Consider the following 24,954-nt stretch of genomic DNA (forward strand, 5'->3'; position numbering starts at 1 on the left):
AAACTGACTCTTCTTACTGTCTATGTTTTGAACCATTCCATTGCCACTAGTTATAGATTCCCATGCTTCACTTCTGGTTTACTGTATCCCTCTGACCTTCTTATTGACGATGAATCACAGAAATTGCATCGGAATAAAATACAAAACGCACAATGCCGACTTAAGTACAAGAAAACTGACTCTTCTTACAGTCTGCGTTTTGAACCATTCCTGTGACACTAGTTATAGATTCCGATGCTTCACTTCAGCTTTACTGTATCCGTCTAACCTTCTTATTGACGATGAAACACAGAAATTGCATCGGAATGAAATACAAAAGGCACAATGCCGACTTAAGTACAAGTAAACTGACTCTTCTTACTGTCAATGTTTTGAACCATTCCTGTGACACTAGTTATAGATTCCGATGCTTCACTTCAGGTTTACTGTATTCCTCTGACCTTCTTATTGACGATGAAACACACAAATTGCATCGGAATTTAATACAAAAGGCACGATGCTTCACTTCAGCTTTACTGTATCCATCTGACCTTCTTATTGACGATGAAACACAGAAATTGCATCGGAAATAAATACAAAAGGCAAAATGCCGACTTAAGTACAAGTTAACTGACTCTTCTTACTGTCTATGTTTTGAACCATTCATGTGACACTAGTTATAGATTCCGATGCTTTACTCCAGCTTTACTGTATCCCTCTGACCTTCTTATTGACGATGAAACACAGAAATTGCATCGGAAATAAATACAAAAGGCAAAATGCCGACTTAAGTACAAGAAAACTGACTCTTCTTACTGTCTATTTTCGGAACCATTCCTGTGACACTAGTTATAGATTCCGATGCTTCACTTCAGGTTTACTGTATCCCTCTGACCTTCTTATTGCTGATGAAAAACAGAAATTGCATCGGAATTAAATACAAAATGCACAATGCCGACTTAAGTACAAGTTAACTGACACTTCTTACTGTGTATGTTTTGAACCATTCATGTGACACTAGTTATAGATTCCGATGCTTCACTTCAGGTTTACTGTATCCCTCTGACATTCTTATTGACGATGAAACGCAGATATTGCATCGGAATTAAATACAAATTGCACAATGACGACTTAAGTCCAAGAAAACTGACTCTTCTTACTGTCTATGTTTTGAACCATTCCTGTGACACTAGTTATAGATACCGATGCTTCACTTCAGGTTTACTGTATTCCTCTGACCTTCTTATTGACGATGAAACACAGAAATTGCATCGGAGTTAAATACATTTGGCCCAATGCCGACTTAAGTACAAGAAAACTGACTCTTCTTACTGTCTATGTTTTGATCCTTTCCTGTGACACTAGTAATAGATTCCGATGCTTCACTTCAGGTTTACTGTATCCCTCTGACCTTCTTATTGAGGATGAAAAATAGAAATTGCATCGGAATTAAATAGAAAAGGAACAATGCAGACTTAAGTACAAGAAAACTGACTCTTCTTAATGTCTATGTTTTGAACCATTCCTGTGACACTAGTTATCGATTCCAATGCTTCATTTCACGTTTACTGTATCCCTCTGACCGTCTTATTGAAGATGAAACACTGATATTGCATCGGAATTAAACACAAAAGGCACAATGCCGACTTAAGTACAAGAAAACTGACTCATCTTACTGTCTATGTTTTGAACCATTCCGGTGACACTAGTTATAGATTCCGATGATTCACTTCAGGTTTACTGTATCCCTCTGACCTTCTTACTGACGATGAAGCACAGAAATTGCATCGGAATTAAATACAAAAGGTACAATGCCGACTTAAGTACAAGAAGACTGACTCTTCTTACTGTCTATGTTTTGAACCATTCCTGTGACACTAGTTATAGATTCCGATGCTTCACTTCAAGTTGACTGTATCCCTCGGACCTTCTTATTGAAGATGAAACACAGATATTACATCGGAATTAAACACAAAAGGCACAATGCCGACTTAAGTACAAGAAAACTGACTCATCTTACTGTCTATGTTTTGAACCATTCCTGTGACACTAGTTATAGATTCCGATGATTCACTTCAGGTTTACTGTATCCCTCTGACCTTCTTATTGGCGATGAAACACAGAAATTGCATCGGAATTAAATACAAAAGGCACAATGCCGACTTAAGTACAAGAAAACTGACTCTTCTTACTCTCTATGTTTTGAACCATTCCTGTGACACTAGATTTAGATTCCGATGCTTCACTTCAGGTTTTCTATATCCCTCTGACCTTCTTATTGACGATGAAACGCAGTAATCGCATCTGAATTAAATACAAAAAGCACAATGCCAACTTAAGTACAAGAAAACTGACTCTTCGTACTGTCTATGTTTTGAACAATTCCTGTGACACTAGTTATGGATTCCGATGCTTCACTTCAGGTTTACTGTATCCCTCTGACCTTCTTATTGACGATGAAGCACAGAAATTGCATTGGAATTAAATAGAAAAGTCGCAATACCGACTTAATTACAAGAAAACTGACTCTTCTTACTGGCTATGCTCTGAACCATTCCTGTGACATTAGTTATAGATTCCGATGCTTCACTTCAGGTTTACTGTATCCCTCTGACCTTCTTATTGACGATGAAACACAGAAATTGCATCGGAATTAAATACAAAAGGCACAATGCCGACTTAAGTACAAGCAAACTGACTCTTCTTACTGTCTATGTTTTGAACCATTCCTGTGACCCTAGTTATAGATTCCGATGCTTCACTTTAGGTTTACTGTATCCCTCTGACCTTCTTATTGACGATGAAACACAGAAATTGCAACGGAATTATTTACAAAAGGCACAATGCCGACTTAAGTACAAGAAAACTGACTCCTCTTACTGTCTATGATTTGAACCATTCCTGTGACACTAGTTATAGATTCCGATGCTTCACTTCAGGTTTACTGTATCCCTCTGACCTTCTTATTGATGATGAAACACAGAAATTGAATCGGAATTAAATACAAAAGGCACAATGCCGACTTGTTGTTGTTGTTGTTGTGTTCTTCTGTCCTGAGACTAGTTTGATGCAGCCCTCCATGCCACTCTATCCTGTGCAAGTCTTTTCATCTCCCAGTACCTACTGCTACCCACATCCTTCTGAATCTGCTTAGTGTGATCATCTCTTGGTCTCCCTCTTCGATTTTTACCCTCCACGCTGCCCTCCAATACTAAATTGGTGATCCCTTGATGCCTCAGAACATGTCCTACCAACCGATCCCTTCTTCTGGTAAAGTTGTTCCACAAACTTCTCTTCTCCCCAATCCTATTCAATACTTCCTCATTAGTTATGTGATCTACCCATCTAATCTTCAGCATTCTTCTGTAGCACCACATTTCGAAAGCTTCTATTCTCTTCTTGGCCAAACTATTTATCGTCCATGTTTCACTTCCATACATGGCTACACTCCATACGAATACTTTCAGAAATGATTTCCTGACACTTAAATCAATACTGGATGTTAACAAATTCCTCTTCTTCAGAAACGCTTTCCTTGCCATTGCCTGCCTACATTTTATATCCTCTCTACTTCGAGCATCATCAGTTATTTTGCTCCCCAAATAGCAAAACTCCTTTACTACTTTAAGTGCCTCATTTCCTAATCTAATTCCCTCAGCATCACCCGATTTAATTAGACTACATTCCATTATCCTTGTTTTGCTTTTGTTGATGTTCATCTTATATCCTCCTTTCAAGACACTGTCCATTCCATTCAACTGCTCTTCCAAGTCCTTTGCTGTCTCTGACAGAATTACAATGTCATCGGCGAACCTCAAAGTTTTTATTTCTTCTCCATGAATTTTAATACCTACTCCGAATTTTTCTTTTGTTTCCTTTACTACTTGCTCAATATACAGATTGAACAACATCGGGGAGAGGCTACAACCCTGTCTTACTCCCTTCCCAACCACTGCTTCCCATTCATGTCCCTCGACTCTTATAACTGCCATTTGGTTTCTGTACAAGTTGTAAATAGTCTTTCGCTCCCTGTATTTTACCCCTGTCACCTTTAGAATTTGAAAGAGAGTATTCCAGTCAACATTGTCAAAAGCTTTCTCTAAGTCTACAAAGGCTAGAAACGTAGGTTTGCCTTTCCTTAATCTTTCTTCTAAGATAAGTCGTAAGGTCAGTATTGCCTCACGTGTTCCAGTGTTTCTACGGAATCCAAATTGATCTTCCCCGAGGTTGGCTTCTACTAGTTTTTCCATTCGTCTGTAAAGAATTCGTGTTAGTATTTTGCAGCTGTGACTTATTAAGCTGATAGTTCGGTAATTTTCACATCTGTCAACACCTGCTTTCTTTGGGATTGGAATTATTATATTCTTCTTGAAGTCTGAGGGTATTTCGCCTGTTTCATACATCTTGCTCACCAGATGGTAGAGTTTTGTCAGGACTGGCTCTCCCACGGCCGTCAGCAGTTCCAATGGAATATTGTCTACTCCGGGGGCCTTGTTTCGACTCAGGTCTTTCAGTGCTCTGTCAAACTCTTCACGCAGTATCATATCTCCCATTTCATCTTCATCTACATCCTCTTCCATTTCCATAATATTGTGCTCAAGTACATCGCCCTTGTATACACCCTCTATATACTCCTTCCACCTTTCTGCTTTCCCTTCTTTGCTTAGAACTGGGTTTCCATATGAGCTCTTGATATTCATACAAGTCGTTCTCTTATCTCCAAAGGTCTCTTTAATTTTCCTGTAGGCGGTATCTATCTTACCCCTAGTGAGATAGGCCTCTACATCCTTACAATTGTCCTCTAGCCATCCCTGCTTAGCCATTTTGCACTTCCTGTCGATCTCATTTTTGAGACGTTTGTATTCCTTTTTGCCTGTTTCACTTACTGCATTTTTATGTTTTCTCCTTTCATCAATTAAATTCAATATTTCTTCTGTTACTCAAGGATTTCTACTAGCCCTCGTCTTTTTACCTACTTGATCCTCTGCTGCCTTCACTACTTCATCCCTCAAAGCTACCCATTCTTCTTCTACTGTATTTATTTCCCCCATTCCTGTCAATTCCTCCCTTATGCTCTCCCTGAATCTCTGTACCACCTCTGGTTCTTTTAGTTTATCCAGGTCCCATCTCCTTAAATTCCCACCTTTCTGCAGTTTCTTCAGTTTTAATCTACAGGTCATAACCAATAGATTGTGGTCAGAGTCCACATCTGCCCCTGGAAATGTCTTACAATTTAAAACCTGGTTCCTAAATCTCTGTCTTACCATTATATAATCTATCTGATACCTTTTAGTATCTCCAGGGTTCTTCCATGTATACAACCTTCTTTCATGATTCTTAAACCAAGTGTTAGTTATGATTATGTTGTGCTCTGTGCAAAATTCGACCAGGCGGCTTCCTCTTTCATTTCTGTCCCCCAATCCATATTCGCCTACTATGATTCCTTCTCTCCCTTTTCCTACACTCGAATTCCAGTCACCCATGACTATTAAATTTTCGTCTCCCTTCACAATCTGAATAATTTCTTTTATTTCATCAAACATTTCTTCAATTTCTTCGTCATCTGCAGAGGTAGTTGGCATATAAACTTGTACTACTGTAGTAGGCGTGGGCTTTGTATCTATCTTGGCCACAATAATGCGTTCACTATGCTGTTTGTAGTAGCTTACCCGCATTCCTATTTTCCTATTCATTATTAAACCTACTCCTGCATTACCCCTATTTGATTTTGTGTTTATAACCCTGTAGTCACCTGACCAGAAGTCTTGTTCCTCCTGCCACCGAAATTCACTAGTTCCCACTATATCTAACTTCAACCTATCCATTTCCCTTTTTAAATTTTCTAACCTACCTGCCCGATTAAGGGATCTGACATTCCACGCTCCAATCCGTAGAACGCCAGTTTTGTTTCTCCTGATAACGACATCCTCTTGAGTAGTCCCCGCCCGGGGATCCGAATGGGGGACTATTTTACCTCCGGAATATTTTACCCAAGAGGACGCCATCATCATGTAATCATACAGTAAAGCTGCATGCCCTCGGGATAAATTACGGCTGTAGTTTCCCCTTGCTTTCAGCCGTTCGCAGTACCAGCACAGCAAGGCCGTTTTGGATATTGTTACAAGGCCAGATCAGTCAATCATCCAGACTGTTGCCCTTGCAACTACTGAAAAGGCTGCTGCCCCTCTTCAGGAACCACACGTTTGTCTGGCCTCTCAGCAGATACCCCTCCGTTGTGGTTGCACCTACGGTACGGCTATCTGTATCGCTGAGGCACGCAAGCCTCCCCACCAACGGCAATGTCCATGGTTCATGGGGGGGGAATGCCGACTTAAATATAAGAAAACTGGCTCTTCTTATGTATATGTTTTGAACCATTCCTGTGACACTAGTTATAGATTCCGATGCTTCACTTCCGGTTTACTGTATCCCTCTGACCTTCTTATTGACGATGAAACACAGAAATTGCATCGGAATTAAGTACAAAAGGCACAATGCCGACTTAAGTACAATAAAACTGACTCTTCTTACTGTCTTCCTGTGACACTAGTTATAGATTCCGATGCTTCACTTCAGGTTTACTGTATCCCTCTGACCTTCTTATTGACGATGAAACACAGAAATTGCATCGGAATTAATTGCAAAAGGTACAATGACGACTTAAGTACAAGAAGACTGACTCTTCTTACTGTCTATGTTTTGATCCATTCCTGTGACACAAGTTATATATTCCGATGCTTCACTTCAGGTTTACTATATACCTCTGACCTTCTTATTGACGATGAAACATAGAAATTGCATCGGAATCAAATAGAAAAGGAACAATGCCGACTTAAGTGCAAGAAAACTGACTTTTCTTACTGTCTATTATTTGAACCATTCCTGTGACACTAGTCATAGATTCCGATGCTTCACTTCAGTTTTACTGTATCCCTCTGACCTTCTTATTGAAGATGAAACACAGATATTGCATCGAAATTAAACACAAAAGGCACAATGCCGACTTAAGTACAAGAAAAGTGACTCATCTTACTGTCTATGATTTGAACCATTCCTGTGACACTAGTTATAGATTCCGATGATTCACTTCAAGTTTACTGTATCCCTCTGACCTTCTTATTGACGATGAAACACAGAAATTGCATCGGAATTAAATACAAAAGGCACAATGCCGACTTAAGTACAAGAAAACTGACTCTTCTTACTGTCTATGCTTTGAACCATTCCTATGACACTAGTTATAGATTCCGATGCTTCACTTCAGGTTCACTGTATCCCTCTGACCTTCTTATTGACGATGAAACACAGAAATTGCATCGGAATTAAATAGAAAAGTCGCAATGCCCACTTAATTACAAGAAAACTGACTCTTCTTACTGGCGATGCTTTGAACCATTCCTGTGACATTAGTTATAGATTCCGATGCTTCACTTCATGTTTACTGTATCCCTCTGACCTTCTTATTGACGATGAAACACATAAATTGCATGGGAATTAAATACAAAAGGCACAATGCCGACTTAAGTACAAGAAAACTGAATCTTCTTACTGTCTATGTTATGAACCATTCCTGCGGCACTAGTATTCCGATGCTTCACTTCAGGTTTACTGTATCCCTCTGACCTTCTCATTGACGATGAAACACAGAAATTGCATCGGAATTAAATACAAAAGGCACAATGCCGACTTATGTACAATAAAACGGACTCATCTTACTGTCTAAGTTTTGAACCATTCCTGTGGCACTAGTTATAGATTCCGATGCTTCACTTCAGCTTTACTGTATCCCTCTGACCTTCTTATTGACGATGAAACACAGAAATTGCATCGGAATTAAATACAAAAGGCACAATGCCGACTTATGTACAATAAACCGGACTCATCTTTCTGTCTATGATTTGAGCCTTTCCTGTGACACCAGTTATAGATTCCGATGCTACACTTCAGGTTTACTGTATCCCTCTGACCTTCTTATTGACGAGGAAACACAGAAATTGCATCGGAATTAAATACAAAAGGCACAATGCCGACTTAAGTACAAGAAAACTGGCTCTTCTTACTGTCTATGTTTTGAACCATTCCAGTGACACTAGATATAGATTCCGATGCTTCATTTCGGGTTTACTGTATTCCTCTGACCTTCTTATTGACGATGAAACGAGAAATCGCATCGGAATTAAATACAAAAAGCACAATGCCGACTTAAGTACAAGAAAACTGACTCTTCTTACTGTCTATGTTTTGAACCATTCCTGTGACACTAGTTATAGATTCCGATGCTTGACTTCAGGTTTACTGTATCACTCTGACCTTCTTATTGACGATGGAACACGGAAAATCCATCGGAATTAAATACAAAAAGCACAATGCCTACTTAAGCACAAGAAAACTGACTCTTCTTTCTCTCTATGTTTGAACCATTCATGTGACACTAGTTATAGATTCCGATGCTTCAGGTTTACTGTATCCCTCTGACCTTCTTATTGACGATGAAACACTGAAATTGCATCGGAATTAAATACAAATGCACAATGCCGACTTAAGTACAAGAAAACTGACTCTTCTTACTGTCTATGTTTTGAACCATTCCTGTGACACTAGTTATGGATTCCGATGCTTCACTTCAGGTTTACTATATCCCTCTGACCTTCTTATTGACGATGAAACACAGAAATTGCATCGGAATTATATACAAAAGGCACAATGCCGACTTAAGTACAAGTTAACTGACTCTTCTTACAGTCTATGTTTTGAACCATTCATGTGAGAATAGTTATAGATTCCGATGCTTCACTTCAGGTTTACTGTATCCCTCTGATCTTCTTATTGACGATGAAACACAGAAATTGCATCGGAGTTAAATACAAAAGGCACAATGCCGACTTAAGTACAAGAAAACTGACTCTTCTTACTGTCTATGTTTTGAACCATTCCTGTGACACTAGTTATAGATTCCGATGCTTCACTTCATTTTAACTGTATCCCTTTGACCATCTTATTGACGATGAAACACAGAAATTGCATCGGAATTAAGTAGAAAAGTCACAATGCCGACTTAAGTACAAGAAAACTGACTCTTCATACTGTCTATGCTTTGAACCATTCCTGTGACACTAGTTATAGATTCCGATGCTTCACTTTAGGTTTACTGTATCCCTCTGACCTTCTTATTGATGATGAAACACAGTTATTGCATCGGAATTAAATACAAAAGGCACAATGCCGACTTAAGGACAACAAAACTAACTCTTCTTACTGTCTATGGTTTGAACCATTATTGTGACACTAGTTTCCGATGCTTCACTTCAGGTTTACAGTATTCCTCTGACCTTCTTATTGACGATGAAACAGAGAAATTGCATCGGAATTAAATGGAAAATGCACAATGCCGACTTAAGTTCTAAAAAACTGACTCTTCTTACTGACTATGTTTTGAACCATTCCTGTGACACTAGTTATAGTTTCCGATGATTCACCTCTTGTTTACTGTATCCCTCTGACGTTCTTATTGACGATGATACACAGAAATTGCATCGGAGTTAAATACAAAATGCACAATGCCGACTTAAGGACAAGAAAACTGACTCTTCTTACTGTCAATGTTTTGAACCATTCCTGTGACACTAGTTTTCCGATGCTTCACTTCAGGTTTACTGTATCCCTCTGACCTTCTTATTGACGATGAAACACAGAAATTGCATCGGAATTAAATAGAAAAGGCACAATGCCGACTTAAGTTCTAGAAAACTGACTCTTCTTCCTGTCTATGATTTGAACCATTCCTGTGACACTAGTTATAGATTCCGATGCTTCACTTCAGTTTTACTGTATCCCTCTGACCTTCTTATTGACGATGAAACACAGAAATTGCATCGGAATTAAATACAAAATGCACAATGCCGACTTAAGTACAATAAAAAGGACTCATCTTACTGTCTATGATTTGAACCATTCCTGTGACACTAGTTATAGATTCCGATGCTTCACTTCAGGTTTACTGTATCCCTCTGACCTTCTTATTGACGATGAAACACAGAAATTGCACCGGAATTAAATACATAAGGCACAATGCCGACTTAAGTACAAGAAAACTGACTCTTCTTACTGTCTATGTTGTGAGCCATTCCTGTGACACTACATATAGATTCCGATGTTTCATTTCGGGTTTACTGTATTCCTCTGACCTTCTTATTGACGATGAAACGCAGAAATCGCATCGGAATTAAATACAAAAAGCACAATGCCGACTTAAGTACAAGAAAATTGACTCTTCTTACTATATATGCTTTGAACCATTCCTGTGACACTAGTTATAGATTCCGATGCTTCATTTCCGGTTTACTATATCCCTCTGACCTTCTTATTGACGATGAAACACAGAAATTGCATCGGAATTAAGTACAAAAGGCACAATGCCGACTTAAGTACAAGAAAACTGACTCTTCCTAGTGTCTATGTTTTGAACTATTCCTGTGAACTACTTATAGTTTCCGATACTTCACTTCTGATTTACTGTATCCCTCTGACCTTCTTATTGACGATGAAACACAGAAATTGCATCGTAATTAATTAGAAAAGTCACAATGCCGACTTAAGTACAAGAAAACTGACTCTTCTTACTGTCTATGCTTTGAACCATTCCTGTGACATTAGTTATAGATTCCGATGCTTCACTTCAGGTTTACTGTATCCCTCAGACCTTCTTATTGACGATGAAACACAGAAATTGCATCGGAATTAAATACAAAAGGCACAATGCCGACTTAAGTACAAGAAAACGACTCTATCTACTGTCTATGTTTTGAACCATTCCTGAGACACTAGTTTTCCGATGCTTCACTTCAGGTTTACTGTATCCCCCTGACCTTCTTATTGACGATGAAACACAGAAATTGCATCGGAAATAAATAGAAACGGCACAATGCCGGCTTAAGTACTAGAGAACTGACTCTTCTTACTGTCTATGTTTTGAACCATTCCTGTGACACTAGTTATAGATTCCGATGCTTCACCTCAGGTTTACTGTATCCTTCTGACCTTCCTATTGATGATGAAACACAGAAATTGCACGGAATTGTACACAAATGGCACAATGCCGACTTAAGTACAAGAAAACTGACTCTTCTTACTGTCTATGTTTTGGACCATTCCTGTGACACTAGTTATAGATTCCGATGCTTCACTTCAGGTTTTCTGTATACCTCTGACCTTCTTATTGACGATGAAACGCAGAAATTGCATCGGAATTAAATAGAAAAGTCGCAATGCCGACTTAATTACAAGAAAACGGACTCTTCTTAGTGGCTATGCTTTGAACCATTCCTGCTACATTAGTTATAGATTCCGATGCTTCACTTAAGCTTTACTGTATCCCTCTGACCTTCTTATTGACGATGAAACACAGAAATTGCATCGGAATTAAATAGAAAAGGCACAATGCCGACTTAAGTTCTAAAAAACTGACTCTTCTCACTGACTATGTTTTGAACCATTCCTGTGACACTAGTTATAGATTCCGATGCTTCACTTCATTTTAACTGTATCCCTTTGACCATCTTATTGACGATGAAACACAGAAATTGCATCGGAATTAAGTAGAAAAGTCACAATGCCGACTTAAGTACAAGAAAACTGACTCTTCATACTGTCTATGCTTTGAACCATTCCTGTGACACTAGTTATAGATTCCGATGCTTCACTTTAGGTTTACTGTATCCCTCTGACCTTCTTATTGATGATGAAACACAGTTATTGCATCGGAATTAAATACAAAAGGCACAATGCCGACTTAAGGACAACAAAACTAACTCTTCTTACTGTCTATGTTTTGAACCATTATTGTGACACTAGTTTCCGATGCTGCACTTCAGGTTTACAGTATTCCTCTGACCTTCTTATTGACGATGAAACAGAGAAATTGCATCGGAATTAAATGGAAAATGCACAATGCCGACTTAAGTTCTAAAAAACTGACTCTTCTTACTGACTATGTTTTGAACCATTCCTGTGACACTAGTTATAGATTCCGATGATTCACCTCTTGTTTACTGTATCCCTCTGACGTTCTTATTGACGATGATACACAGAAATTGCATCGGAGTTAAATACAAAATGCACAATGCCGACTTAAGGACAAGAAAACTGACTCTTCTTACTGTCTATGTTTTGAACCATTCCTGTGACACTAGTTTTCCGATGCTTCACTTCAGGTTTACTGTATCCCTCTGACCTTCTTATTGACGATGAAACACAGAAATTGCATCGGAATTAAACAGAAAAGGCACAATGCCGACTTAAGTTCTAGAAAACTGACTCTTCTTCCTGTCTATGATTTGAACCATTCCTGTGACACTAGTTATAGATTCCGATGCTTCACTTCAGTTTTACTGTATCCCTCTGACCTTCTTATTGACGATGAAACACAGAAATTGCATCGGAATTAAATACAAAATGCACAATGCCGACTTAAGTACAATAAAAAGGACTCATCTTACTGTCTATGATTTGAACCATTCCTGTGACACTAGTTATAGATTCCGATGCTTCACTTCAGGTTTACTGTATCCCTCTGACCTTCTTATTGACGATGAAACACAGAAATTGCACCGGAATTAAATACATAATTCACAATGCCGACTTAAGTACAAGAAAACTGACTCTTCTTACTGTCTATGTTGTGAGCCATTCCTGTGACACTACATATAGATTCCGATGTTTCATTTCGGGTTTACTGTATTCCTCTGACCTTCTTATTGACGATGAAACGCAGAAATCGCATCGGAATTAAATACAAAAAGCACAATGCCGACTTAAGTACAAGAAAATTGACTCTTCTTACTATATATGCTTTGAACCATTCCTGTGACACTAGTTATAGATTCCGATGCTTCATTTCCGGTTTACTATATCCCTCTGACCTTCTTATTGACGATGAAACACGGAAATTGCATCGGAATTAAGTACAAAGGGCACAATGCCGACTTAAGTACAAGAAAACTGACTCTTCCTAGTGTCTATGTTTTGAACTATTCCTGTGAACTACTTATAGTTTCCGATACTTCACTTCTGATTTACTGTATCCCTCTGACCTTCTTATTGACGATGAAACACAGAAATTGCATCGTAATTAATTAGAAAAGTCACAATGCCGACTTAAGTACAAGAAAACTGACTCTTCTTACTGTCTATGCTTTGAACCATTCCTGTGACATTAGTTATAGATTCCGATGCTTCACTTCAGGTTTACTGTATCCCTCAGACCTTCTTATTGACGATGAAACACAGAAATTGCATCGGAATTAAATACAAAAGGCACAATGCCGACTTAAGTACAAGAAAACGACTCTATCTACTGTCTATGTTTTGAACCATTCCTGAGACACTAGTTTTCCGATGCTTCACTTCAGGTTTACTGTATCCCCCTGACCTTCTTATTGACGATGAAACACAGAAATTGCATCGGAAATAAATAGAAACGGCACAATGCCGGCTTAAGTACTAGAGAACTGACTCTTCTTACTGTCTATGTTTTGAACCATTCCTGTGACACTAGTTATAGATTCCGATGCTTCACCTCAGGTTTACTGTATCCTTCTGACCTTCCTATTGATGATGAAACACAGAAATTGCACGGAATTGTACACAAATGGCACAATGCCGACTTAAGTACAAGAAAACTGACTCTTCTTACTGTCTATGTTTTGGACCATTCCTGTGACACTAGTTATAGATTCCGATGCTTCACTTCAGGTTTTCTGTATACCTCTGACCTTCTTATTGACGATGAAACGCAGAAATTGCATCGGAATTAAATAGAAAAGTCGCAATGCCGACTTAATTACAAGAAAACGGACTCTTCTTAGTGGCTATGCTTTGAACCATTCCTGCTACATTAGTTATAGATTCCGATGCTTCACTTAAGCTTTACTGTATCCCTCTGACCTTCTTATTGACGATGAAACACAGAAATTGCATCGGAATTAAATAGAAAAGGCACAATGCCGACTTAAGTTCTAAAAAACTGACTCTTCTCACTGACTATGTTTTGAACCATTCCTGTGACACTAGTTATAGATTCCGATGCTTCACCTCTGGTTTACTGTATCCCTCTGACCTTCTTATTGACAATGATACACAGAAATTGCATCGGAGTTAAATACAAAAGGCACAATGCCGACTTAAGGACAAGAAAACTGACTCTTCTTACTGTCTATGTTTTGAACCATTCCTGTGACACTAGTTTTCCGATGCTTCACTTCAGCTTTACTGTATCCCTCTGACCTTCTTATTGACGATGAAACACAGAAATTGCATCGGAATTAAATAGAAAAGGCACAATGCCGACTTAAGGACAACAAAACTGACTCTTCTTACTGTCTATGTTTTGAACCATTATTGTGACACTAGTTTTCCGATGCTTCACTTCAGGTTTACAGTGTCCCTCTGACCTTCTTATTGACGATGAAACAGTGAAATTGCATCGGAATTAAATTGAAAAGGCACAATGCCGACTTAAGTTCTAGAAAACTGACTCTTCTTACTGTCTATGTTTTGAACCATTCCTGTGACACTAGTTATAGATTCCGATGCTTCACTTCATTTTTACTGTATCCCTCTGTCATTCTTATTGACGATGAAACACAGAAATTGCATCGGAATTAAATAGAAAAGTCACAATGCCGACTTAAGTACAAGAAAACTGACTCTTCTTACTGTCTATGCTTTGAACCATTCCTGTGACCCTAGTTATAGATTCCAATGCTTCACTTCAGGTTTACTGTACCCCTCTGACCTTCTTATTGACGATGAAACTCAGAAATTGCATCGGAATTAAATACAAAAGGCACAATGCCGACTTAAGGACAAGAAAACAACTCTTCTTACTGTCTATGTTTTGAACCATTCCTGTGACACTAGTTTTCCGATGCTTCACTTCAGGTTTTCTGTATCCCTCTGACCTTCTTATTGACGATGAAACACAGAAATTGCATCGGAATTAAATAGAAAAAGCACAATGCCGACATAAGTTCTAAAAAACTGACTCTTCTTACTGTCTATGTTTTGAACCATTCCTGTGACACTAGTTATAGATTCCGAAGCTTCACCTCCGGTTTACTGTATCCCTCTGACCTTCTTATTGACGATGAAACACAGAGATTGCAACGGAATTATATACAAAAGTCACAATGCCGACTTAAGTACAAGAAAACTGACTCTTCTTACTGTCTATGTTTTGAACCATTCCTGTGGCACTACTTACAGATTCCGATGCTTCACTTCAGGTCTACTGTATCCCTCTGACCTTCTTATTGACGATGAATCACAGAAATTGCATCAGAATTAAATTCAAAAGGCACAATGCCGACTTAAGTACAAGAAAACTGACTCTTCTTACTGTCTATGTTTTGAACCACTCCTGCGAGACTAGTTTTCCGATGCTTCACTTCAGGTTTACTGTATCCCTCTGACCTTTTTATTGACGATGAAACACAGATATTGCATCAGAATTATATACAAATGGCCCAATGACGACTTAATTACAAGAAAACTGCCTCTTCTTAGTGTCTATGTTTGAACTATTCCTGTGACACTAGTTATAGATACCGATTCTTCACTTCAGGTTTACTGTATCCCTCTGACCTTCTTATTGACGATGAAACACAGAAATTGCATCGGAATTATATACAAAAGGCACAATGCCGACTTAAGTACGAGTTAACTGACTCTTCTTACTGTCTGTGTTTTGTACCATTCATGTGAGACTAGTTATAGATTCCGATGCTTCACTTCAGGATTACTGTATCCCTCTGACCTTCTTATTGACGATGAAACACAGAAATTGCATCGGAGTTAAATACAAAAGGCACAATGCCGACTTAAGTACAAGAAAACTGACTCTTCTTACTGTCTATTCTTTGAACCATTCCTGTGACACTAGTTATAGATTCCGATGCTTCACTTTAGGTTTACTGTATCCCTCTGACCTTCTTATTGACGATGAAACACAGATTTTGCATCGGAATTAAATACAAAAGGCACAATGCCGACTTAAGGACAACAAAACTGACTCTTCTTACTGTCTATTTTTTTGAACCATTATTGTGACACTAGTTTTCCGATGCTTCACTTCAGGTTTACAGTATCCCTCTGACCTTCTTATTGACGGTGAAACAGAGAAATTGCATCGGAATTAAATAGAAAAAGCACAATGCCGACTTAAGTTCTAAAAAACTGACTCTTCTTTCTGACTATGCTTTGAACCATTCCTGTGACACTAGTTATAGATTCCGATGCTTCACCTCTGGTTTACTGTATCCCTCTGACCTTGTTATTGACGATGATACACAGAAATTGCATCGGAGCTAAATACAAAAGGCACAATGCTGACTTAAGGACAAGAAAACTGACTCTTCTTACTGTCTATGTTTTGAACGATTCCTTTGACACTATTTTTCCGATGCTTCACTTCAGGTTTACTGTATCCCTCTGTTCTTCATACTGACGATGAAACACAGAAATTGCATCGGAATTAAATAGAAAAGGCACAATGCCGACTTAAGTTCTAGAAAACTGATTCTTCTTACTGTCTAAGTTTTGAACCATTCCTGTGACACTAGTTATAGATTCCGATGCTTCACCTCAGGTTTACTGTTTCCCTCTGACCTTCTTATTGACGATGAAACACAGAGATTGCAACGGAATTATATACAAAAGGCACAATGCCGACTTAAGTACAAGAAAACTGACTCTTCTTACTGTCTATGTTTTGAACCATTCCTGTGACACTACTTATAGATTCCGATGCTTCACTTCAGGACTACTGCATCCCTCTGACCTTCTTGTTGACGATGAATCACAGAAATAGCATCGGAATTAAATTCAAAAGGCACAATGCCGACTTAAGTACAAGAAAACTGACTCTTCTTACTGTCTAAGATTTGAGCCATACCTGTGACACTAGTTATAGATTCCGATGATTCACTTCAGTTTTACTGTGTTCCTCTGACCTTCGTATTGACGATGAAACACAGAAATTGCATCGGAATTAAATACAAAAGGCACAATGCAGACTTAAGTACAAGAAAACTGACTCTTCTTACTGTCTATGTTTTGAACTATTCCTGTGACACTAGTTATAGATTCCGATGCATCACATCAGGTTTACTGTATCCCTCTGGCCTTCTTATTGACGATTAAACACAGAAATTGCATCGGAATTAAATACAAAAGGCACAATGCCGACATAAGTACAAGAAAACTGACTCTTCTTACTTTCTATGTTTTGAATCATTCCTGCGACACTAGTTGTCCGATGCTACACTTCAGGTTTACTGTATCCCTCTGACCTTCTTATTGACGATGAAACACAGAAATTGCATCGGAATTAAGTACAAAAGGCACAATGCCGACTTAAGTACAAGAAAACAGACTCTTCTTACTGTCTATGTTTTGAACCATTCATGTGACACTAGTTATATATTCCGATGCTTCACTTCAGGTTTACTGTATCCCTCTGACCTTTTTATTGACGATGAAACACAGACATTGCATCAGAATTATATACAAATGGCACAATGACGACTTAATTACAAGAAAACTGACTCTTCTTTCTGTCTATGTTTGAACTATTCCTGTGACACTAGTTATAGATACCGATGCTTCACTTCAGGTTTAATGTATTCCTCTGATCTTCTTATTGACGATGAAACACAGAAATTGCATCGGAATTAAATACAAAAGGCCCAATGCCGACTTAAGTACAAGAAAACTGACTCTTCTTACTGTCTATGTTTCGATCCATTCCTGTGACACTAGTTACAGATTCCGATGCTTCACTTCAGGTTTACTGTATCCCTCTGACCTTCTTATTGAGGATGAAACATAGAAATTGCTTCGGAATTAAATAGAAAAAGAACAATGCCGATTTAAGTACAAGAAAACTGACTCTTCTTACTGTCTATGTTTTGAACCATTCCTGTGACTCTAGTTATAGATTCCGATGCTTCACTTCAGGTTTACTGTATCCCTCTGACCTTCGTATTGAAGATGAATCATAGATATTGCATCGGAAATAAATAGAAAAGTCACAATGCCGACTTAAGTACAAGAATACTGACTCTTCTTACTGTCTGTGCTTTGAACCATTCCTCTGACACTAGTTATAGATTCCGATGCTTCACTTCAGTTTTACTGTGTCCCTCTGACCTTCGTATTGACGATGAAACACAGAAATTGCAACAGAATTATATACAAAAGGCACAATGCCGACTTAAGTACAAGAATACTGACTCTTCTTACTGTCTGAGTTTTGAACCATTCCTGTAACACTAGTTATAGATTCCGATGCTTCACTTCACGTTTACTGTATCCCTCTGACCTTCTTATTGAAGATGAAACACAGATACTGCATCGGAATTATACACAAAAGGCACAATGCCGACTTAAGTGCAAGAAAATTGACTCTTCTTACTGTCTATGTTTTGAAGCATTCCTTTGACACTAGTTATAGATTCCGATTCTTCACTTCAGGTTTACTGTATCCCTCTGACATTATTATTGACGATGAAACACAGAAATTGCATTGGAATTAAACACAAAAGGCACAATGCCGACTTAAGTACAAGAAAACAGACTCTTCTTACTGTCTATGTTTGAACCATTCATGTGACACTAGTTATAGATTCCGATGCATCACTTCAGGTTCACTGTATCCCTCTGACCTTCATATTGACGTAGAAACACTGAAATTGCATCGGAATTAAATACAAAAGGCACAATGCCGATTAACTACAAGAAAACTGACTCATCTTACTGTCTATGTTTTGAACCATTCCTGTAACACTAGTTATAGATTCCGATGCTTCACTTTAGGTTTACTGTATCCCTCTGACCTTCTAATTGACGATGAAACACAGAAATTGCATCGGAATCAAATACAAAATGCACAATGCCGACTTAAGTACAAGAAAACTGACTCTTCTTACTGTCTATGTTTTGGAACGTTCATGTGACATTAGTTATAGTTTCCGATGCTTCACTTCAGGTTTACTGTATCCCTCTGACCTTCTATTGACGATGAAACACCGAAATTGCATCGGAATTAAATACAATAGGCACAATGAGGCTTTAAGTACAAGATAACTGACTCTTCTTACTGTCTATGCTTTGAACCATTCCTGTGACACTAGTTATGGATTCCGATGCTTCACTTCAGGTTTACTGTATCCCTCTGACCTTCTTATTGACGATGAAACACAGAAATTGCATCGGAATTACATACAAAAGGAACAATGCCGACTTAAGTACAAGAAAACTCACTCTTCTTACTATCTATGTTTTGAACCATTCCTGTGACACTAGTTATAGATTCCGATGCTTCACCTCAGGTTTACTGTATCCCTCTGACCTTCTTATTGACGATGACACACAGAGATTTCAACGGAATTATATACAAAAGGCACAATGCAGACTCAAGTACAAGAAAACTGATTCTTCTTACTGTCTATGTTTTGAACCATTCCTGTGACACTACATATTGATTCCGATGCTTCACTTCAGGTCTACTGTATCCCTCTGACCTTCTTATTGACGATGAATCACAGATATTGCATCGCAATTAAATTCAAAAGGCACAATACCGACATAAGTATAAGAAAACTGGCTCTTCTTACTGTCTAAGTTTTGAACCATTCCTGTGACACTAGTTATAGATTCCGATGCTTCACTTCATTTTTACTGTATCCTTCTGACCTTCTTATTGACGATGAAACACAGAAATTGCATCGGAATTAAATAGAAAAGTCACAATGCCGACTTAAGTACAAGAAAACTGACTCTTCTTACTGTCTATGCTTTGAACCATTCCTGTGACACTTGTTTTCCGATGCTTCACTTCACGTTTACTGTATCCCTCTGACCTTCTTATTGACGATGAAACACAGAAATTGCATCGGAATTAAATAGAAAAGGCACAATACCGACTTAAGTTCTAGAAAACTGACTCTTCTTACTGTCTAAGTTTTGAACCATTCCTGTGACACTAGTTATAGATTCCGATGCTTCACTTCAGTTTTACTGTATCCCTCTGACCTTCTTATTGACGATGAAACACTGAAATTGCATCGGAATTAAATACAAAAGGCACAATGCCGACTTAAGTACAAGATAACTGACTCTTCTTACTGTCTATTTTTTGAACCATTCCTGTGACACTAGTTATAGATTCCGATGCTTCACTTCAGGTCTACTGTATCCCTCTGACCTTCTTATTGACGATGAATCACAGAAATTGCATCAGAATAAAATTCAAAAGGCACAATGCCGACTTAAGTACAAGAAAACTGACTCTTCTTACTGTCTATGTTTTGAACCATTCCTGCGACACTAGTTTTCCGATGCTTCACTTCAGGTTTACTGTATCCCTCTGACCTTCTTATTGACGATGAAACACAGAAATTGCATCGGAATTAAATGCAAAAGGCACAATGCCGACTTAAGTACAAGAAAACTGACTCTTCTTGCTGTCTATGTTGTGAACCATTCATGTGACACTAGTTATATATTCCGATGCTTCACTTCAGGTTTACTGTATCCCTCTGACCTTTCTATTGACGATGAAACACAGATATTGCATCGGAATTATATACAAATGGCACAATGACGACTTAATTACAAGAAATCTGACTCTCCTTACTGTCTATGTTTGAACCATTCCTGAGAGACTAGTTATAGATACCGATGCTTCACTTCAGGTTTAGTGTATTCGTCTGACCTTCTTATTGACGATGAAACACAGAGATTGCAACGGAATTACATACAAAAGGCACAATGCCGACTTAAGTACAAGAAAACTGATTCTTCTTACTGTCTATGTTTTGAACCATTCCTGTGACACTACTTATAGATTCCGATGCTTCACTTCAGGTCTACTGCATCCCTCTGACCTTCTTATTGACGATGAATCACAGGAATTGCATCGGAATTAAATTCAAAAGGCACAATGCCGACTTAAGTACAAGAAAACTGACTCATCTTACTGTCTATGTTTTGAACCATTCCTGTAACACTAGTTATAGATTCCGATGCTTCACTTCAGGTTTACTGTATCCCTCTGACCTTCTAATTGACGATGAAACACAGAAATTGCATCGGAATTAAATACAAAATGCACAATGCCGACTTAAGTACAAGAAAACTGACTCTTCTTACTGTCTATGTTTTGGAACATTCATGTGACATTAGTTATAGTTTCCGATGCTTCACTTCAGGTTTCCTCTATCCCTCTGACCTTCTATTGACGATGACACACCGAAATTGCATCGGAATTAAATACAATATGCACAATGAGGACTTAAGTACAAGATAACTGACTCTTCTTACTGTCTATGCTTTGAACCATTCCTGTGACACTAGTTATGGATTCCGATGCTTCACTTCAGGTTTACTGTATCCCTCTGACCTTCTTATTGACGATGAAACACAGAAATTGCATCGGAATTACATACAAAAGGAACAATGCCGACTTAAGTACAAGAAAACTGACTCTTCTTAGTGTCTATGTTTTGAACCATTCCTGTGACACTAGATATAGATTCCGATGCTTCACTTCAGGTTTACTGCATCCCTCTGACCTTCGTATTGACGATGAAACGCAAAAATCGCATCGGAATTAAATAAAAAAGCACAATGCCGACTTAAGTACAAGAAAACTGACTCTTCTTACTTGCTATGCTTTGAACCATTCCTGTGACATTAGTTATAGATTCCGATGCTTCACTTCAGCTTTACTCTATCCCTCTGACCTTCTTATTGACGATGAAACACAGAAATGGCATCGGAATTAAGTAGAAAAGTCACAATGCCGACTTAAGTTCAAGAAAACTGACTCTTCTTACTGTCTATGTTTTGAACCATTCATGTGACACTAGTTATAGATTTCGATGCTTCATTCCAGATTTACACTATCCCTCTGACCTTCTTATTGACGATGAAACACAGCAATTGCATCGGAATTAAATAGAAAAGGCACAATACCGACATAAGTTCTAGAAAACTGACTCTTCTTGCTGTCTATGTTTTGAACCATTCCTGTGACACTAGTTATAGATTCCGATGCTTCACCTCAGGTTTACTGTATCCCTCTGACCTTCTTATTCACGATGAAACACAGAGATTGCAACGGAATTATATACAAAAGGCACAATGCTGACTCAAGTACAAGAAAACTGATTCTTCTTACTGTCTATGTTTTTGAACCATTCCTGTGACACTACATATAGATTCCGATGCTTCACTTATGGTCTACTGTATCCCTCTGACCTTCTTATTGACGATGAATCACTGAAATTGCATCGCAATTAAATTCAAAAGGCACAATACCGACTTAAGTATAAGAAAACTGGCTCTTCTTACTGTCTAAGTTTTGAACCATTCCTGTGACACTAGTTATAGATTCCGATGCTTAACTTCATTTTTACTGTATCCCTCTGACCTTCTTATTGACGATGAAACACAGAAATTGCATCGGAATTAAATAGAAAAGTCACAATGCCGACTTAAGTACAAGAAAACTGACTCTTCTTACTGTCTATGCTTTGAACCATTCCTGTGACACTAGTTATAGATTCCGATGCTGCACTTCAGGTTTACTGTATCCCTCTGACCTTCTTATTGCCGATGAAACACAGAAATGGCATCGGAATTAAATACAAAAGGCACAATGCCGACTTAAGGACAACGAAACTGAATCCTCTTACTGTCTTTGTTTTGAACCATTCCTGTGACACTTGTTTTCCGATGCTTCACTTCAGGTTTACTGTATCCCTCTGACCTTCTTATTGACGATGAAACACAGAAATTGCAACGGAATTAAATAGAAAAGGCACAATACCGACTTAAGTTCTAAAAAACTGACTCTTCTTACTGTCTAAGTTTTGAACCATTCCTGTGACACTAGTTATAGATTCCGATGCTTCACTTCAGTTTTACTGTATCCCTCTGACCTTCTTATTGACGATGAAACACTGAAATTGCATCGGAATTAAATACAAAAGGCACAATGCCGACTTAAGTACAAGATAACTGACTCTTCTTACTGTCTATGTTTTGAACCATTCCTGTGACACTAGTTATAGATTCCGATGCTTCACTTCAGGTCTACTGTATCCCTCTGACCTTCTTATTGACGATGAATCACAGAAATTGCATCAGAATTAAATTCAAAAGGCACAATGCCGACTTAAGTACAAGAAAACTGACTCTTCTTACTGTCTATGTTTTGAACCCAATCCTGCGACACTAGTTTTGTGATGCTTCACTTCAGGTTTACTGTATCCCTCTGACCTTCTTATTGACGATGAAACACAGAAATTGCATCGGAATTAAATACAAAAGGCACAATGCCGACTTAAGTACAAGAAAACTGACTCTTCTTGCTGTCTATGTTTTGAACCATTCATGTGACACTAGTTATATATTCCGATGCTTCACTTCAGGTTTACTGTATCCCTCTGACCTTTTTATTGACGATGAAACACAGATATGGCATCGAAATTATATACAAATGGCACAATGACGACTTAATTACAAGAAATCTGACTCTCCTTACTGTCTATGTTTGAACCATTCCTGAGAGACTAGTTATAGATACCGACGCTTCACTTCAGGTTTAGTGTATTCCTCTGACCTTCTTATTGACGATGAAACACAGAGATTGCAACGGAATTATATACAAAAGGCACAATGCCGACTTAAGTACAAGAAAACTGATTCATCTTACTGTCTATGTTTTGAACCATTCCTGTAACACTACTTATAGATTCCGATGCTTCACTTCGGGTCTACTGCATCCCTCTGACCTTCTTATTGACGATGAATCACAGAAATTGCATCGGAATTAAATTCAAAAGGCACAATGCCGACTTAAGTACAAGAAAACTGGCTCTTCTTACTGTCTAAGTTTTGAACCATTCCTGTGACACTAGTTATAGATTCCGATGCTTCACTTCATTTTTACTGTATCCCTCTGACCTTCTTATTGACGATGAAACACAAAAATTGCATCGGAATTAAATAGAAAAGTCACAATGCCGACTTAAGGACAAGGAAATTGACTCTTCTTACTGTCTATGTTTTGAACCATTCCTGTGACACTAGTTTTCCGATGCTTCACTTCAGGTTTACTGTATCCCTCTGACCTACTTATTGACGATGAAACACATAAATTGCATCGGAATTAAATAGAAAAGGCACAATACCGACTTAAGTTCTAGAAAACTGACTCTTCTTACTGTCTATGTTTCAACCATTCCTGTGACACTAGTTATTGATTCCGAAGCTTCACCTTAGGTTTACTGTATCCCTCTGACCTTCTTATTGACGATGAAACACAGAGATTGCAACGGAATTATATACAAAAGTCACAATGCCGACTTAAGTACAAGAAAACTGACTCTTCTTACTGTCTATGTTTGAACCATTCCTGTGAGACTAGTTATAGATACCGATGCTTCACTTCAGGTTTACTGTATTCCTCTGACCTTCTTATTGACGATGAAACACAGAAATTGCATCGGAATTAAATACAAAATGCCCAATGCCGACTTAAGTACAAGAATACTGACTCTTCTTACAGTCTGTGTTTTGAACCATTCCTCTGACACTAGTTATAGATTCCGATGCTTCACTTCAGATTTATTGTATCCCTCTGACGTTCATATTGACGATGAAATACAGAAATTGCAACGGAATTGTATACAAAAGGCACAATTCCGACTTAAGTACAAGAAAACTGACTCTTCTTACTGTCTAAGTTTTGAACCATTCCTGACACACTAGTTATAGATTCCGATGCTTCACTTCTGGTTTACTGTGTCCCTCTGACCTCCTTATTGCTGATGAAACACAGAAATTGCATCGGAGTTAAATACAAAAGGCACAATGCCGACATAAGTACAAGAAAACTGACTCTTCTTACAG

Source organism: Schistocerca americana, chromosome 9, assembly GCF_021461395.2.
Source record: "Schistocerca americana isolate TAMUIC-IGC-003095 chromosome 9, iqSchAmer2.1, whole genome shotgun sequence".
NCBI lineage: Eukaryota > Metazoa > Arthropoda > Insecta > Orthoptera > Acrididae > Schistocerca > Schistocerca americana.